The sequence below is a fragment of the Peromyscus californicus genome, unplaced genomic scaffold (assembly GCF_007827085.1).
Source record: "Peromyscus californicus insignis strain IS unplaced genomic scaffold, ASM782708v3 Scaffold_5__1_contigs__length_169319896, whole genome shotgun sequence".
NCBI classification, from domain to species: domain Eukaryota; kingdom Metazoa; phylum Chordata; class Mammalia; order Rodentia; family Cricetidae; genus Peromyscus; species Peromyscus californicus.
In genome coordinates this window covers 111066403-111085626 of record NW_026294573.1, presented here as the reverse complement: position 1 = coordinate 111085626, position 19224 = coordinate 111066403, and the positions used below count along the sequence as shown (strand labels likewise).

The window sequence follows — 19224 nt, the reverse complement described above, 5'->3', positions numbered from 1 at the left end:
TTTTGAGATTCCATCTGAAAAACCTACAGAATCACAGTGTTGGTAGCACCTCTGAATCTGCATTTTCAAAAGGTTTGATCAATAAGTTTTCCACTTGGCTTGGGTAGTGTTATTTTAGCTCTTCGTCACCCTTTAAAATGAGGTGAAGGGAAATCAGTAACTACTGGGATATGAAAAAAAAATGTCATCAACTCAATAAACACATAGGAAGCACTCCACTTTCCCAGATGACAGGTACAATGAAGTTGTACTAGTTAAGGTAATTCATGTCAGTTACTATAATCACAACATTCATGTCTTGGACATTGCATATAGTAGAGCTCACACAGGTCCAGGGCAGATAGTCTGATCAAACTGTTCTCATGAAGAGGTCTCCTCAAAACTGAACCAGAAATCCAGACTCTGACCTTCACAGTCAATGCTCCTCACTACGTGGCCTCCAGGTTGGCTCTATAGGTAAAGGAAGAAAAGGTCATGTGTAAAGAATTTGTAAAGGAAAGTAGTGTGCCTTCCCTATGGTTGTACTTCTTATCTAGAAGTACTCATGGCACCACAGTGAGATGAAGGAAGGCAAGGAAATGATATTTGAGTATTTACGGAGTGCTGTGGGATGGTCTGTATGTCAAATGTGTTGCTGATTGGTCAATGAATAAATCACTGATTGGCAGTGGCCAGGCAGGAAGTATAGGCGGGACTAACAGAGGAAAATTGAGAGAACAGGAAGCTGGAGAGGGAGACACTGCCAGCCGCCATCAGGATAAGGAAGATGTAAAGTACCGGTAAGCCACAAGCCACGTGGCAAGGTATAGATTAATAGAAATGGATTCATTTAAGCTGTAAGAACAGTTAACGAGAAGCCTGCCACGGCCATACAGTTTGTAACCAATATAAGTCTCTGTGTTTACTTGGTCGGGTTTGAGCGGCTTGGGACTGGCGGGTGAGAGAGATTTGTCCTGACTGTAGGCCAGGCAGGAAAACTCTAGCTACAACGGAGGACAGAAAGAGCCTGGGAAACACAGTATCCCTGCCGCTGGTGTATAAAGTGGAGTTAATTAAGCAGCCGTATCTTTTACCAAGCTAGTGGAAAATCAGACCACTGAAGAGGTGTGGTCAGCAAGTGCGAGCTTCTGTGGAGGCTGTTCTGTTCCTAATGCTCCCTTCCAAAGAATTCATGGTAAGGAAGGCAATGTGATTTTATACTGTAGATAAAAGTCTCCAATCTAGATGCATGAATTGTGCAGTATTTTCAGGAGATAAGTCATCTATGTTGGAAGACTAATTGCAGCATTGACTATAATGAACTATTACCATGCCATGCAGAGATACTATGTGTAAGGAATGTCAAGTGTTTAGGATCACAGGCCAGCATAGAGAAGACAGAGATGTGCTGGTTTGTAGAAACTTTGAAGGTTTTACTGACGTTTTCTGGTAAGAACATTGGAGCAAGCTGGATGATAATCTTAAGGGTGAACAAAATGAACACACACACAGCTTTCATAGCTGGTATATACCAGCTATGAAAAACAACACACTCTTCTAACTATTACAATTACACTCTGTCTCACGTAACAAAGTCTTCACCAGTGTGGCTGGAGGTAGATAATGATCGTGTCCTTATATTCTATTTCATGAAATTTGTTATCGACAATGTATTTATCAGGATTTGATACCTTCACATGTCTTAATTTCGTGGGTTACATATTTTAAGATCAGCATTCTGTCTTGTGGATCCCAAGAACCCCCAAAGCATCCAAACTCACAAAACCCCCAAACAAACCAAACCCCAGTCAGGACAGGGCTGAAGCACTTTTTAATAATATAGAGCTGTTGAATTTAATATAAAATATTAGTCTTCTATGAAATTTCTTCAATATTAAAAATTTCAAATTTATATAATATTAATTCTTACAACCCTTCATTTTTCCCTTTTATAAAAATAAAAATTACATTTAATTAATTAATTAATTTGTGTGCATGTGTACACAAGTGCCAAGCTGAAAGGCTAACTTTGGGAAGTTGCTTCTTTTTTCTACTGTCTAGAGCCCCAGAGATCAAACTCAGGTCATCAGGCTTGGTAGTAAGTACATTTCCTTGCTGAGCCATCTCTCCACCTCTCCAGTTTTATTCTTAATTGTTATTGTGAGCTGTTATTTAGTTTTGGACCCTGTCTTTGTTAGGATTTCTATTGCTGTGAAGAAACACCATGACCTTGGCAACTCTTGGAAAGGAAACATTCAGTTGGGGTGGTTCAGCCCATTATCATCATGGAGGTATGCAGTTATTCATGGAGGCATGCAGGCAGACATGGTACTGGAGAAGAAGCCGAGAGCCCTATATCTTGCATTCAACAGGAAGTTGATTGAGATACTGGGCAGCATACTGATCATAGGGAACCTCAAAGCCTGCCCCCATAGTTACACACTTCCTCCAACAGGCCACACCTACTCCAACAAAGCCGCACCTCCTACTAGTGCCACTCCCTGAGATTATGGGGGTCAGTTACATTTAAACTACCACAGACCCCAAATCTAAAGCTTCACTATATTCTTTGCCTTCCATCCAATTGGTTACAGTCACTAAGTTCTATAGAGTATATTCTCCAAAAGTCTTATCTTTTTTTTTTTTTAAACATCACAACTACTAACAGAACTCTTGCTGATTCTTTGTTTGGGCAGACTCCATGCAATTGGATTTTTCAATGTGCTCTTTTGCTAAATCTTTTCAGCATTAATATTCTTCCCAGCACCATCTAATCCTCTTCTTAGGCACTTCTAACATGTGCTGTTCTTGTTCAATCTACTAATATGTATGGCCCTTATCCCTGAATGTGTAGGGACCACTGGAAGGAGACTGACATTTGTACCCATTATTACTAATAAGACCTTATATGAATTCACTTTCTAATAGAGGTTTTGATGACTGAGGAGGTAGAACACACCATCTTATCCAATGAAAAGGAACTCAGAGCTCAGTGAATTGAGATGCCATAAGCAGTCACTCAGGTAAAGAAAGGATCTCTATTAGTCAGTTCCCCATCACTGCCCCAAACCTTGAAGCTAAACAATGTAAAATGTGGAAAGACTTAGTTTGGTTACAGTTTCTGAGATTTCTGTTTATGGTTGCTTGGCCCTTTTGCTTTGGAACTGTGGTGGTGCAGTGCATCATGGCAGGAACACATGGCAGAGGAAGCCTGTCTGCCTCATGACAACTGGAAAGAAAAAGGAGAGACAGACAGACAGAAAGAGACTAGGTTCTCAGAATCTTCTCTTATGGGTACATCCTAATAATGACCACTTTTCCATACTGTATAAGATTTGATAATGACAATCGATGACTGTGATCTGGATTACATATTTACTATATTATACTACTTTCACTACTGAGTAGATTCCCTAATTACAAAAACAAAACAAAACAACAAACAATCAAAAAACGTAAAACCCCCAAACTCAAACCAATCCCATTTATTGTAAAGCTGATGTCACTTTACGATGGCAGCAACCTCATGCATCTTTGTTCATTGCATATCTTCACTGCACCATATGTTTGGGGGCTTGAGTTAATCTGCTGTTGCTTTTTCTGTTCATCATGACCCTAGGAGCAACAGGTTGTGTCACATATATGTGGCATAGAGACCAGTGTACCACAGGATATACCGCTGAACTTTATACATGTATCCCCTATGACATTACACAGTGGAGGAAATCTAACGATGCATTTCTCAGAATGTGTCCTTTTTGTTAAGCAATACATGAGGACAGATATTTAATTAGGGGAAGAGATCATCCATTTCAAACTGCTTTCTCTTATCAGGATTATGTGCTGAGTAAATTGTGAGTAATTATAGTCCTGGGATGCATCTCTAGGAAATAAGAGAAAAAAATTAGATGTATAAAATGGTTCATTGAAACATTATTCAAAATAGCAACACTTTAAAACAACCCATTGTCCACTAGAGAGGAATGGTTGAATATTGATGATGTCTCCAAATGATAGATAATTATCCTATTGTTTGAAAATGACAGCTGATGACTTTATAGGAACTGTCAGCCTGTTATATAATATGAAATTAAAATAATGGGATACAGACATGTGGTTTTTCCTACCACCGACACGGAGATTCACTGGGCAAAGGAGGAAGTGGGGAAGCAAGCAGAGGGTGTGAGACAAAACCTATGCTGGTGTCTCAGTGGAGCTGGTCACAGGCACAAACGGAAGGCAAGAGGGCCGGGGAAAGTTGCAGGGCAGTTCACTCACTAGTGATAACACTGTATTGCTGTTGCTCCCATGAGGAAATAAAGCGACGGTCTAAAAACTGCATTGCTGTTGATCCCATGAGGAAATAAAGCGACGGTCTAAAAACTGTTCCATAGGCCCTTGTCTAGACAAGGTCGCAGTTTCACTGAGAGCTTTTTGTAAACTTTGGAGCATTTCAGTTGTTCATCTATTCAGATTATATTTAAAGTCTGCAACAAGGTGTGATTTATCTTTTAAAATAATCACCCTTTCTGGAATACGCAGTATGGCACAGACAGTCACTAAACATTTAAATTTTAACAGTTTTCAAGATCGTGTTCTGTCCTTGAATTTTGTTTAAAATGTTTTGAATATAGCTTCTCAAATCGCAAAGCAAGCAGAGGCTGAGCGGACACCAAGGACTCATTATTTTGCCACCAAGAAAGCTGCAAAAATAGTATTTATTAAGTTCTTGGGACTATGTTGAGAACTAAACAAGTTGCTCAAAAGATGTCAGAGCTTGCCAGAGGCTTGCCTTGACTTTGAAAGTAGACTGGCAAGGTTGGAGCACAGACTCAAAAGGCCAAAGGGGGCTTGAGAAATCCTACTTCCCATTACTCGCTCTCACACAGAACTTCAGTTAACCCATCCTAGAAAAATGAGACCTTGCTTTTTAATGGCATTCAGGGAGGCATGTGGTAATCATATTGAGGAATGACTTTATGAGTAGACAATAAATATGTCCACATATCAGTGTTATTGCACTTGAAAAAAAGCATTGCTCAGCCATAGAAAAACTTCAAGGATTAAAAATGCCTGTGTTAGTCACTAGCTCTGAGGTGGCAGTTTGTTTCTCTGGATTTCCATGGTCTGCGTGCAGGGAAGCAAAGCAGATTCATACTATAAATTGTGTGCACACACACAATTATATTTAAAAGGAAACCCAACTGCACATATTTCTACAGAGGACTTCAAAATAAATTATAGTTTTATCAGATGACACATTAAATAGCTTTAATACAGCTGAAATCACTTAGGATATGTAGTAATTTCATTCATTGCTTATCAAAAAATATTGAACCTCCTATTTATTTGGGGGTTTGATTTAATCTCGTGTTGTTCTGTTCATCACGATCCTAGGAAAAACAGGAAGTGCCACATATGTATGACATAGAGACCAGTGTACCACCAGATAAATCCACTGAACTTTATGTAAATATGCTCTGTGACAACACACAATGAGGAAATCTCCTAAGGATGTGTTTCTCAGAATGTGGGATATTTATTTTCCCCCTAGACAGGGTCTTTCTCTGTAGCTCAGGCTGGCTTGGAGCTCATTATACAGCCAGGCTGCCAGGGAACTTGTGGAACTCCTCCTGGTTTAGACTCATGATTGCTGAATTTATAAGCTGGAGTCCCCATGCCTGGGTATGGAGCCCCTTTCTTTGTGAGAAGTACCATGTTAGGTACCATAAAGCCTATGCAGACACACAAAGGTGGTCCTGCCCAAAAATAAACTGAGGAGCAGAAAGGAGACACAAAGAAGACATCCCTATTACCTAGGGCACATGTAATGAAAGACTGAAAAAGCTGAAGCTATCAGGGCCTTGGACTTACTCTGTAGATTAAATGTTCTTTTGATAAGCACATTCATTCTGTCAGCAAATATGTACTGAGAGTCCATGGCAAGGCACTGTGCTGGTAAAGAGTAAACAGTGGTGAAAACAGACTAGATCCAAGTTTTTTGAGCTTATAGTATGATGAAGAGATAAGCATGAAATCACCAAGTAAAGCCAATATATATCAATAAGTGCAGGGGGTAAAAATGTGTTTGTTTCTTAGGGATGCCATCAAAAAATGTTACAGCCGTGGGGGCGTGTGTGTGTGTGTGTGTGTGTGTGTGTGTGTGTGTGTGTGTGTGTGTGTGTGTAGCACATGCCTTTAATCCCAGCACTCGAGAAGCAGAATCCAAGTGGCTCTCTGTGAGTTCAAGGCCAGCCTGGTCACAGAGCGAGTTCCAGGACAGCCAGGACTACACAGAGAAACCCTGTCTCAAAAAACAAAAAACAAAAAGCAAAGCAAAACAAAACAAAACAAAAAAACCCTACAAACTGAGCAACTTAAAACAACAGAGATTCATAATTTTTTTTTATGGTTCAAAATGCCAGAAGCCAGAGATTAAGGCCCTGGCAGGTTAGAAGGCTGAGGCCTGGCCATCTTGTTAGTTTCCTGTGGTTACTGACAATCCTCAACATTCCTTTGCTTTTGGCAACATAGCTACACTCTCTTTCTTCTTTGTCACATGATGAAACACCCTCTTTGTGAGTCTGTCTCTGTGTCTCCATTTCCCTCTTTGTAAAAGGGTACCAGCTATATTGGATTTAGGGCTAATTTAGCATGACCTCCTATACTAGATTCAAATACTGTCACATTCACAAGAGCCAGGATTTGGACTTGAATTCTTTTTCTTTTTCTTTTTTTTTTTTTGGAGCACACAGTTCAAACCCAAACAGGGAAAAATAGGATTAAAGTGTGGGATGAACAGGACAGGATGTAAAAGCAAACAACAGTAGGTGCAAATAGCATGCGGACTTAATTCGGATTGAGGGCACCCTCTCAGAGGACCTGGCATTTAAAGTGACTCCTACAGTGAAGAATTCTGTTGATGCAGTGCGTAAGAACCTTGGCCTCATTGTACGATCTAACCAAAGGAAGGAGAAGAAAATTCCCATTCTCCCAGCAGTGCCTTTTGAATCCTCATTGCACGGTTCATCAACAGGAAGCAAGCGGAGCCTGTGCAGGGGAGGGCTGGGAGGTCTCTTGAGGTGAACTTTTATTTAGGGATGCAACCTCAGGACTTGCAGCCTAAACGCACTGGGAACCATAGACAATGCCTGTTGTGCAATTATAGATTGCTGCCTCCAACCCAGATGCTATGTGGTGGTTTGAGTGAGAAATTCCACCCCCAGGCTCAGGTATTTGAACACTTGGTCTCCAGTTTTGAGAGGCAATTGGGAGATGTATCCTGGTGGAGGAAGGATATCCCCTGTGTTTTGAGAGTTTAAAGCCTCACCACCTTTCCAGTTTTCTGCTCTCTGTGCTTGCTGCTTTATGATCTCTCTGCTTCCTATTCCCACCACCATGCCTGCCATGACGAACTCTCATCCCTCTGAAGGCATAAATTAAAATATATTCTTTCTTCTACAAGTTGCCTTGACCATGGTATTGTACAATAGAAACATAGAAGTAACTGATACGTTGTCCTATTTAGGGTTTCTGTCACCATGTGTCCTGCACATGTCTCTCTGATCTCAGACCTCTTCCTGAAGATCAGTGCATCTCTGTTCATAGTTCAAGTCTTTGCCATTAGTTGGTGTCTCCTAAAGAAAATGAAAGGAAGGAGCCATGTAAGTCTCACAGGGATAACATTTCTAATTTGGATGTCCTGGTGACACCCACTTCTGAGTTCAAAATCAGATTAGCAATACTTTTAGAGAGTTGCTGATGAAGTGCTGGGAGGCAGAGGAGGAACAGAAGGTTCAGTGTTGGTCACAGGACACCAGGCACCTAGAATGTTTTTCCAGTGAGAATCTATGTGGGGATGGAAGCACTCACAGTGATAAGCCATGCATGGTGCTACAAAAGAGTTAGGAAAAATTCACATCAAAGGAGCAGTAAGTAGTAAGTGTTGTGTTCCTTCAGACAGAAGACTGTCTGGTTGCAATTCTGGGCTTTCCTCTAACGATCTTGGGAAGTTCAAAGGGCATGTTGTCATGTTCTTTTCCCAACTGCATACATCTCTCCCTCCCATCCCCTTGGCATCCACAGTCACAGAGCTTCTGCTTCCACTTTGCTCTGATTCTCTCTGATATCCTTAATCACATCCTTTCTGTTCAGAGAGATGAGTCCTTTAGGTACTGTGAAAAGAAGACCCAGAAACATCATCAACAATCATGTTATATAAGCTTTGCCATGAAATTTCAGGGGACATCCTCAGGTACCTGCAGGTACCTGACTGCTACCATTCATGGAAAGGGACTTGTAGATCCTGAATGCAAGGCACTACTTGGATTAGCATCAGGCAGAAAGATGACCAATGCAGTTTATCATCAGTGAGTTAGAAATAACAAACTTCCCAAGGATGAGGTCATGACTCCTAATGATAATTGAGTCATCTTAATCAAAAGCTTTCTTACATTCCTTGTCATTCACTAAATGATGGATTGCTTTGAGTGCTCAAACATGGTAAGGAACTATACAAGTGATCTGAAGTATAAGCACCCTGAAGTCCTGCCGTTAAACACCTGAGGAAACACGTCAAACACATGGTCAAAAACTCACCAGAAATGGAACCTTCATTAATCCTGAAACCAAAGAGCCCAAATGAAATCTAAATGAACCCCCAGGACAATCCCTGAAAGAAAAGTAGGCCAGTCAAAACATGAATCCATAGTAGCTGTCTTAGTTAGGGTTTCTATTGCTGTGAAGAGACACCATGACATGACAACTCTTATAAAGGAAAACATTTAGTACGGGCTGGCTTACAGTTTCAGAGGTTTAGTCCATTTCATCATGGCAGGAAGCATGACAGCATTCAGGCAGACATAGTGCTGGAGAAGGAGTTGAGAGTTCTACATCTTGATCATCAGGCAGCAGAAGGAGACTCTGTGTCACAGTGGGCACAGCTTGAGCATATGAGACCTCAAAACCTAACTCTACAGTGACACACTTCTTCCAACAAAGCCACAGCTAACGTGCCACTCCCTATGGACCAAGTATTCAAACACATGAGTCTATGGGGGCCATTTCTATTCAAACCACCACATTCCATTCTCTGGCCCCCATAGTCTTGTAGCCATAACATAATGAAGAAATGCATTCAGTCCAACTTTAAAGGTCCCCATAGTTTAAAACATTCTCAACCCTATTTAAAAGTCCAAAGTTCAAAGTCTCTTCTAAGAATCATTCACTATTTTAACTGCAATCCCCTATAAAATCAAAATGAAAAAGCAGATCACATACTTCCAACATACAATGGCACAGGATATACATTACCATTCCAAAATGGAGGAAAGGGAGCATAGTGAGGAAATTCTGGACCAAAGTAAGACTGAAAACCAGCTAGGCAAACTCCAAACTCTGCATCTCCATGTCTGATGTCAAAATGTGTTGTAGAATATTATTTTAAGGTATGTTACATTTGTTTATGCTGTGGAACATTTGTTTAATGATGTAAAGATGTGTTAAATGCTTTTATGTTGCATTTGTTTAACTCTGTGAAGCTGTGTTACTGTGCTTGTCTAAAATACCTGATTGGTCTAATAAAGAGCTGAACGGCCAATAGCAAGGCAGGAGAAAGGATAGGTGGGGCTGGCAGGCAGAAAGAATAAAAAGCAAGAGAGATCAAGGAGAACAAAGAAGGGGCCAGCCACCCAGCTGCACAACCATCTGTGGAGTAAGAGTGAAAGTAAGATTACAGAAACAAGAAAAGGAAAAAACCTAGAGGCAAAAGGTAGATGGGATAATTTAGGTTAAGAAAAGCTGGCTAGAAATAAGCCAAGCTAAGATCAGGCATTTATAAGTAATAATAAGCCTCTGTGTGTATTTATTTGGGAGCTGGGTGGTGGACCCCTAAAAGAGCCAAACAAGTAATAAAAACAAACAACAAAACACTCTTCAGAACTCCAGCTCTTTTCAGCTTTGTTGACTGCAACATACTTTTCTCTCTTAGGCTGGTTCCACTCCCTGTTTTCAGCTTTCCTTGACAGGTATCCCACACTTCTGGCATCTCTAACATTTTGGGTTCTCCAAGGTAATCCAGGCTTCACCTTCACCGCTTCACACAATAGCTCCTCATGGAGATGCAGGGACACCACTGCCACATGCCTGGCCTCAGCAGCTTTCTTTTTTTTTTTTTGGTTTTTTGAGACAGGGTTTCTCTGTGTAGCTTTGTGCCTTTCCTGGGACTCACTTGGTAGCCCAGGCTGGCCTTGAACTCACAGAGATCCGCCTGGCTCTGCCTCCCGAGTGCTGGGATTAAAGGCGTGTGCCACCACCGCCCGGCTCTCTCAGCAGCTTTCTTTAGTCACACAGAGAGATGCTATAACCCCTTTTTTGTATCCTTGACTCTAAAGCCAGAACCGTGTGGCTGGGGCTGCCAAGTTCTGCTGCTTACTGGGGCTGGAACATGGCCCCTCATTCAATTACATCTTCATCAGCTTTCTGTTTTTGATGGTTTTCTGCATGGCCTAAGTTCGACTATTCTGGAACTTAATCTGTAGGTCATGCTGGCCTCAAACTCAGAGATACACCTGTCTCTGTCTCTGGAGTGTTGGGATTAAAGGAGTACACCATGACGTCTGGACCTGAGCTGTTTTTTAATTCCTTTTCACAACTTGGAAGTTTAGCTGGGTGGGGTGTTATCCTGAGGTTATCACTCCTTTTATTCCATTTAATATCTTTAATATGTTTATCTCCTTGAGCACAGGACTTAGATCCATTCTATTTCCTGGTGCCCCTTTTCTCCTTGAACTGTAGACTTCATAGTTTTCCTTACTCAACTTGTTCCTTTTCATTATATATCTTCATAGGAGTGAACACCAATAACCACACAATAGAGTCAATACTAGGCTGTTTTGAGATTTCTTCTGCCAATGTAATTAACCCAAAATTCTTCACTTTAGCCTCTGACAAAACTTTTCAGACAAGGCCTAAAAGAAGCCACATTCTTTGCCAAAATATCACAAGAACAGTCTCTAGGCTACATACTAATATTCTTTTACTCTGAAACGTCTTGAGCCAGGCCTCCACCAGTTCAAATCACTCTCCGCACCACCGTCTTCCATGCTCCTCCTAGTATGGCCCATTAAGCAACACTTAAAGCATTCCACTGCTTTCCTAACCCAAAGTCCAAATTCCTCCAAACAAAAGCCTGGTCAGGCCTGCCACAGCAAGACCCCAGTCCCTGGTAACAACTTCTGTCTTAGGTTTTCTATTGCTGTGAAGAGACATCATGACCACAGGAACTCTTGTAAAGGAAAACATTTAATTGGTGCTGGCTTACAGTTTAGTGGTTTAGTCCATTATTGTCATGGCGGGAAGTATGGCAGCGTGCAGGTAGGCAGACATAGTTCTGGAGAAGGAGCTGAGAGTTCCACATCTTGATCCTTGGGCAGCAGTAGGAGACTGTGTGTCACACTTGGTATAGCTTGAGAATATGAGACCTCAAAGCCTGCCCCCACAGTGACACACTTCCTTCAACAAGGCCATACCTAACAGTGCCACTCCCTATGGGTCAAGCATTCAAACACACAAGTCTATGGGGTATTACCTAGTCTAACCACCACATACATTTATCCAGGGCTTGAAAGGACCATAGACATAAGAAGTAAACTCTCAGTATTTTCATGATGAGGTTGGCATGGCTGTTTCCTAAAGCATCTTGGGAATGCTCATATGATTCTGAGAGTGAGAACCTCACTTCCTGTTGTCATTGCAGCAGAGCTTCATCACTTTTGTGAGATAAATTATAATTGGAAAATACTTTATCTTTTATTTTTTAACTTCCTTTTTATTTATACTTTGTGTCTTTCACATCATGCATTTTGATCCCATTCATTTCCCCATCCCTTGGTGTCTGCCCTCTGCCCTTGCAACCCTCCACCAATAGAATAAAATTTAAGAGAAAAAAAGAAAAAGAGAAAAGAAATAAAAGGAGAAATCTCATCATGGAAGCCGCAACGTGACACAGTGAGTCATGCAGTGAACCCTTTCCTCCATATGTTTTTACATTGCAGAGTCATTAGTCTGGTTCGAGGCCTCTGGTTTCTGCTCCACTATTGTTGCTGGGCCCTCACTGGGACTCCTCTTGGATATCCTGTTATTTCTCTTTGTTAGGGTGATTCTGTAGCTTTGGGTGCCTGCAGGACCGGACCCTTTCTGTGCTTCTGCAGATCATAGATGAGGTGGATGTTGGGATGGGCCAGCCAACTCATAACCCTGGTTCTGGGCCTGGGTAGTTGCAGGGCTGGTCAGCCTGCCAGCTGTCCTCCATCTTCACCAGCAGGGTGAGCTCTCCAGCACTGCCCCTGCTAGTTCACCCCTTCCAGGGATGAGCAAGGGGTGGGGCCAGTTCTCCTACTTTCACACCCTCCTGGTCAGCTCTCCCACCCCTGTCAGCAGGGTCAGCTCTGCTGTGCTGCCCAGGCGAGGTGCAGGCCCCACTTTCCCAAATGCTGCAGCTGGAAAGGGGGAGGGTCAGCACCCTCACCCACCACAGGTAGCAGGGGCAAGGGAGGAGGCCATCTTTCCCTCATCCTCACATGGCAGATGAAGAGTGTGTGGTCAGCTATCCCACTCTCATACCCTCAGGGCCAGCTCACCCTTGTCTCCACCACCAGGGTCAGCTTTGGAAATGATACTTTAGGAAACTGAATAGCCTTGTTAGTGTATTATTGCAGTCACTATTTATGATGTTCAATTCAGGAGATGGGAGATGGGGGCCTTGTAGGGTTCACCTCTGTCATGGCTGTACTTTGATCATTAGAATCCCTTTGTTTGCTATTGTGATTGATTTTACAAGTAAGTCTTGAAAACATTCATTTACACCCATTGTTCTAATATATTATGCCATCCACCATTGATCTCTTTCCATGAACAATAAGACTTGAGGGTCTATGCCATCACCCGCAGTTTCATTTAGTGCCATTATCTACCATATCCTGTTCTTATTATAGAATCATTTCAGACTCCTGGATACTGACTTATCAATGCATGGTAAGGAAATCGTATTTAAAAAACAACCATCAAAGCAAGGAGTGTTACACTTGAGAGCCCAACATCTCAGAATATCTTAGTTCCTCCCTTTCAGGATGCTTCACTAGTGAGTATTTATTATTCCTAATTACACTGCTCTCAGCATTTACGATCAGCTCTGGTTCCAAGCCACATGCAGCACAAGTTTCACCTTGCAAAGGGATTTGAGAATACTTTCTCTGTAAACTGAGTTCTGTGTCATCTTTAGGCATGGGTTATGGTTTAATGTGAATAAATATGATCAGAAATAACACACAGAAATTTAACTCTGCATGATGGATTTGTGCATGCTAAACAGCTACTCTACCCTTAAGCTATACTTATTGACACAGAAATTTAACTTGAAAGACTTGATTCACAGACACTAGTTGTGGAATCCTTTCTTTAAGCCAAATGTTATGTATTAACCAAACGTAGGAAACATGAAAATGAAACCAGTTTGATTAAAACAGGGGCTGGAGGCAGAAATGTCCAGAGAGCTTCAAGATTCTCAGAATATGTGAGTCATGAAGCCACGCTCAGACCTGTGATTACCGAATCATGTAATTAATGAGTCCTTGTGGCATAAGACCCTTCCATGGGTCCCTTGTGGAAAGAAAATAATGTAAGTTGTTGTAGATTTTAATATTCCCCTCATATATAAAAAATCGACTTGTTCCTGATTACGTGTTGTTGTTGGACACAGAGCTTCTGTACCAGATACCTGTTGTTGTCTTTGCCTTTCATCCTCCTCCTCCTCCTCCTCATCATCATCATCCTCACCATCATCATCATCCTCACCGTCGTCGTCGCCAGCATCATTGCTGTAGTTACTGTTTTAAAGCATTGAATTCTTCCTCTATTGGAAAGTGGAGCAGAAGTAGAGGCAGAAGAGTGGGAGGTTTTGCTTGTTCACCTAAACAAGTCGTGGGCTGGGGTGGGGAGAGGGAGAATAATTTGACAAACTTTCCCTTCAAACTATGTTCAGTTTCCTCCCTGCCCAGGCTCAGCGATAAATAGACAAAAGAGCAAGTTTTCATTCCAGCACATTTTATTTCCTTCCGGTGGAGGTGTGAAGAGCCACATTGGGCATAGCTGAAGGGAAAGGTAGAAATGCAGCACGGGGCGCCATTGACAGAAGAAGCCGTGTGTGAACGGCTCCGAGGTGCTGAGCACGCAGACACAGTGCGGCCGATTATCGCTGTTATCCGTCACCAGAATGTGTAAATTTAAAAACAGCAGGTTGCCACTGCTCCCTCTCTGCCCGGCTCTCAGCCTCTGCCACTCCCCTTCTTCCACAGCTGAAGCCTTCCTGACTCCTGTGTACATACAGCCTGTGCCCCGAGCCAAGCCAGCAGGGAATGCAGCGGCCTCATGGTTCTGATGTCTGCATCACATTTCTCTTCAAATTCTTGTCCTGCGTTGCTCCAGAGCTCAGGTGAGGCTGTCTAGAGTCCTGTTATTCTAAGTATGGATTAGGGACCGGCAGTGTCGGCACGCACTGCTATCTTGTTAGAAATGTACAATCTTAACCCTCCACCCTCCCGAGTTAGAGTTTGCATTTAGTTTAGATTCCCATGCACAGTGACCAGAGACACATTGCTATAGAAGCAGCTTCCTGCTCTTCCCACTCTAGGGACTGACTGCCTGTAGTCCAAATTTGTTCCTAGCGTAAATGCTTCCTTGATGGTAGCTGACGTTTGCCCATCCACTGTGTCTTTGGTCTTGTTATTACAGACTGTTCCTCGGTTGGTCATCACTGTACTGGTTTCACTCCTGCTGGCTGCCATGACGTCTCAGATGGCCCCAAGCTGGAGCGTCTCCTCGCGTGGCTTCAGCGTGGCTTCCTAAATGCTCTTTGGAAACTGTATCTACTACGGTTTGAAGTGCTTCCCTGAGTCACATGAGAGGGTGGGAAGAAGTTCGGTTGTTGAAGGTGTTCCTTTGAGGAGGATGTTAGGAGTTCAACCTACTCCTGTTTCTTTCTTTGCTTCCTGCCAGCCGTGAGAGGAACAGCGTCCATCTGCCACACCCCCTATTATTACACATTGTATTGCCACAGACCCAAAGCAACAGGATCAAGTGACCTGAACTGAGGAGACCCCCTAGAATTGTGATGACTACTTTCAAATAAGACTATTTGTATCCTCTTATCCTTTTACAGTCTCACTGTTAGCAAGCCTCATTAAAGAAATACACGGGCACATTGTAAAAATATGCCCAAGGATGGGTGTTAACCATAGAATAGATTTAAATTAGTTTAAAGGATTTATTATTTTTATGTTGTGTGTATGATTATTTGCCTGTATGTATGTATGTGCACCACGTGCATGCCTGGTGTCTGCAAAGACCAGAAGAGAGTGTTGGACACCAACAGAGCTGGTGTTACAGATGATTGTGAACTGCCATGTGGGTGCTGGGAGCAACCCCAGTCCTCTGCAAGAGCAGTCAGTACAATTAACTACTGATCCATCTCTCCAGACCCTAGGTTATACATTATTAAAAGGCAGGGGGAAAAGTCTCCAGATAGCTATCAGTAAAGATATAAGGGCCAGTTCTCTCACTTTCACATCCTCAGAATCGGTTCTCCCACACCTTCAGGGCCAGCTCTACCGAGTGGTGTCATGTATGACTCACTCTCCTGAGTGCTGCAGCTGATGAGGGGTTGCTCTCCTGCTCTTATGATCCTAAGGCCAGCTCTCCCACCTGCCTCAGGCATTGATGGGTTCTGGTGGTAGTATCTTTCCCTCACCCATGCCACTACAGGACAGATGAGTAATGGGGACAGTCCTCCCAAGATCACAACTTCAGGGCTGGCCCACCCACACAGGATTGGCTCTATTGTGCTGTCCAGGCAAGGTGCAGGGCCCGCTTTTCCAAGTGCCTCAGCCCCAGGAGACAGGGGCAGCTCTCCCCCTCTTATGGCCTCAGGGCCAGCTTTCCCACCTGCCTCACTGTAACAGGTGAACTAGCCAGGGCAATTCCAGAGAGCTCACCCTGGTGGCTAAGAACAGGCGAGAGCTGACAGGCTGACCAACCCTGCAACTACCCAGGCCAAGAACGAGGGTTATGAGTTGGCTCACCCTGACATCTACCCCATCTATGATCTGCTGGAGCACTTGAAGGGACTGATCCAAACCTGCGGATCTCCATGACACAGGGCAACAACAGGATCTCCAAGAGGAATCCCAGTGAGGGCCCAGCATCCATAGTGTAGCAGAAATCAGAGGCCTCGAACCAAACCAATGACTCTTTACAATTGAACACTTACTTGAAAGTAAAGATATTTGGGAAAGGGTTTACTGTGTGACTCACTGTGTCACATTAGAGCTTTCATGATGAGATTTATTTTTCCTTTTTTTTTCTTGTCTTAAATCTTATTTTATTTTGGGGGAAGGGGGTGGATAGGAAGGGACAAGAAAATGAATGCGATGGAGATACATGATGTGAAAGACACAAAGAATAAATAAAAAGAAAGTTTAAAAAAAAGATATAAGGGAATAAATTAGCCCATTCATAGATCAGTATACTCTGAAAATTTTATACTATAATAAGTTACATGAATATATTAAAAGAGGGAAGTATATTAGAGGTGGCAGACATCAAGTCATCTTATATATAAATATATCTTTCTAAGACATGCATGCAAGTCCATTGAAAAGCAAGTGAACCAAAAAAAAAAAAAAAACCAAAAAAAAAAAAAAAACAAAACAAGCCGGGCGGTGGTGGTGCACGCCTTTAATCCCAGCACTCGGGAGGCAGAGCCAGGCGGATCTCTGTGAGTTCGAGGCCAGCCTGGGCTACCAAGTGAGTTCCAGGAAAAGGCGCAAAGCTACACAGAGAAACCCTGTCTCGAAAAAACCAAAAAAAAAAAAAAAAAGAAAAGCAAGTGATAGAAAAATTACCACAATGCAATTCCATTCATTTTTTTAAAAACCACATATGTCTATGTCTGTATATTTTTCTATATGTGTATGTATATGCAATAGTCATATGGGTTAAAAACATTGAACAAGACCAAGACCTTTGAGAAAGAGTAGCTGGGTATGATGGTGTATGTCTGTCTTCTATCCGCATCATTCAAAAAGCTGAGGCAAGAGGATGTTAAGTTTGGAGCCCGCCTGGTCTACATAGTAAGACTTTATCTTTAAAAATTAAAAAAAAAACAACAACCAAAAAACAAAAAGAGCTGTAAGATTACTAATGATCTAAAATGAGGAGAGGGGGTTGGAGAGTGTAAGAACGAAGGGACTCATTCTTTCATGAGTTGTCCTATCATCCTTGTGTTGCTTAAATGATTACAGTGAGAATATATGTGTGCAATAATTGCTTAATAGTAAAAATCAATAAAGAGAAAAATGAAGAGAAAAGCAATAAAAATTTATCCCTAGACCGCTGATAATCAAGAGCCAATGTGTGGCTTAGATACTAATTGTCATGGGAAAACTTTAAGGAAACACAGTTGAGTTCCTCTGTGAGTCACATTTCCCTCAGTTGGCAGTCCTCCAGGGCAGGAAGAAGAGGGGCACCATACACCTTGTTACTCAGATTCTTCCAGCCAAAGTTTCTACTCTGGGACAGCTGCTTCTGAAGTGTCTTCCAAAGTGGCATCTCAGTTTGCATTTCTACAGCATCATGTGAGGCTTCAGATACTCATTCTAATGAACTTCTATTTCTTTGTGATTTTCATATGAATTCTGCTAGTGGCTAGTGATTGTGTACACTTTTATGTGCTTATTTGCTATATGAAATTGACCAAAACTCTAAATTCCAAATCCCAAATTACAGAATTTCTAGAAGAAAATGGAGAAAATCTCTTTTTTCACTTGAGCTAAGCAAAGTTTTCACAGGACAAGAGAAACCCCACCAAATCATACAAGGAGAATGTTGTAATTTGGAACCCATGAGAAGTTTTTAAATTTAAAATTTAAATGTAAAATCCATTTGTAGGTGAGGGTTTCGGCACAAGATGTACGTGAGGGGGGGTGCAGTAAAGAAACTGCCCACATGACCACTCTATGATATGCTTAAGGGGAAGGTTTTTATTGTAGATATGAGAGAGAGAGAGAGAGAGAGAGAGAGAGAGAGAGAGAGAGAGAGAGAGAGAGAGAGCAGCCAGTAGCATCTGGAAGAGTCCAGAGCATAGAAGAAAGAAGGAGATCGAACATGGCCAGCAGACTGGACATGGCCAGGGCTGTCTATGAACTAGGGGAGAATGGGAGGGGATAGAGAATAGAGAGAGAGCATAAAGAGCAGATCAGAGCTCAGAAGAGGGAGAATATCTGGATTATAAGAAGGGTAAGTAGCTGGAGGGTGGAGAGGGAAGAGCTGGGAGACTGGCATGGAGGCTTTGAAATGAGGAGCCTGGAGGCAAACGTGGACCTTGCTATGCTGATAGGGGCCACAGGTATGTGTTAATTGGAGAGCCATATGTCCCTTTTGCCAGAGGCAAGGGCAATGGCCCCTTTTGATAGATGGGAACCAGCTTCACAAATTTCTGAGGAATGCTGGCTTTTATCTAAATCACTAGAAAATTTCCTATAGTCCAGTTGAGGTCATTTCTGGATAGTTGAACTGCCTTTTGGAGTCTGGGGATTTGGACTTTCCTGTGGACCTGACACTATTAGTATAATGAAAAGTTAAAATCACAGACTAGGAGAATTTTTTTTTTTTTTTTTTTTTTTTTTTTTTTTTTTTTTTTTTTTTTTTGGTTTTTCGAGACAGGGTTTCTCTGTGTAGCTTTGCGCCTTTCCTGGAACTCACTTGGTAGCCCAGACTGGCCTCGAACTCACAGAGATCCGCCTGGCTCTGCCTCCCGAGTGCTGGGATTAAAGGCGTGCGCCACCACCGCCCGGCGAGAATTTTTTATAATATATTTCTTTATTGATTCTTTGGGAATTTTACATCATGCACCCCAATCCTGCTCACCTCTCAGTCCCTCCATATCTACCCATCACTCCTGCAGTGTCCCTCCCCCAAACGAATTCCCCAGTATCCCCCCCCAAATAAAAGAACTCCCAATAAAAACAAAACATTTAAAAAAACACCTAGCTCCTTTGTCTTTCCTGCCTCTAAACAGGACCAGTCCCTTGGTGTGCTCCAGCGGGTCATAGATGGGATAGATGTTATAGGGTGGACCAACCCATGGCCAGGATATGGGCCTGGGTGGTAGCTGAGCTGATCAGTATGGGCAGC

The 19224-nt window shown here is 42.4% G+C and overlaps 1 pseudogene; it reads right to left on the bottom strand.

The window, feature by feature from the left end:
• Window positions 1-8064: 8064 nt before the first annotated feature.
• LOC128097042 (cell division cycle-associated protein 3-like) overlaps window positions 8065-19224 on the bottom strand; it is an 86561-nt pseudogene continuing 75401 nt past the window's right edge.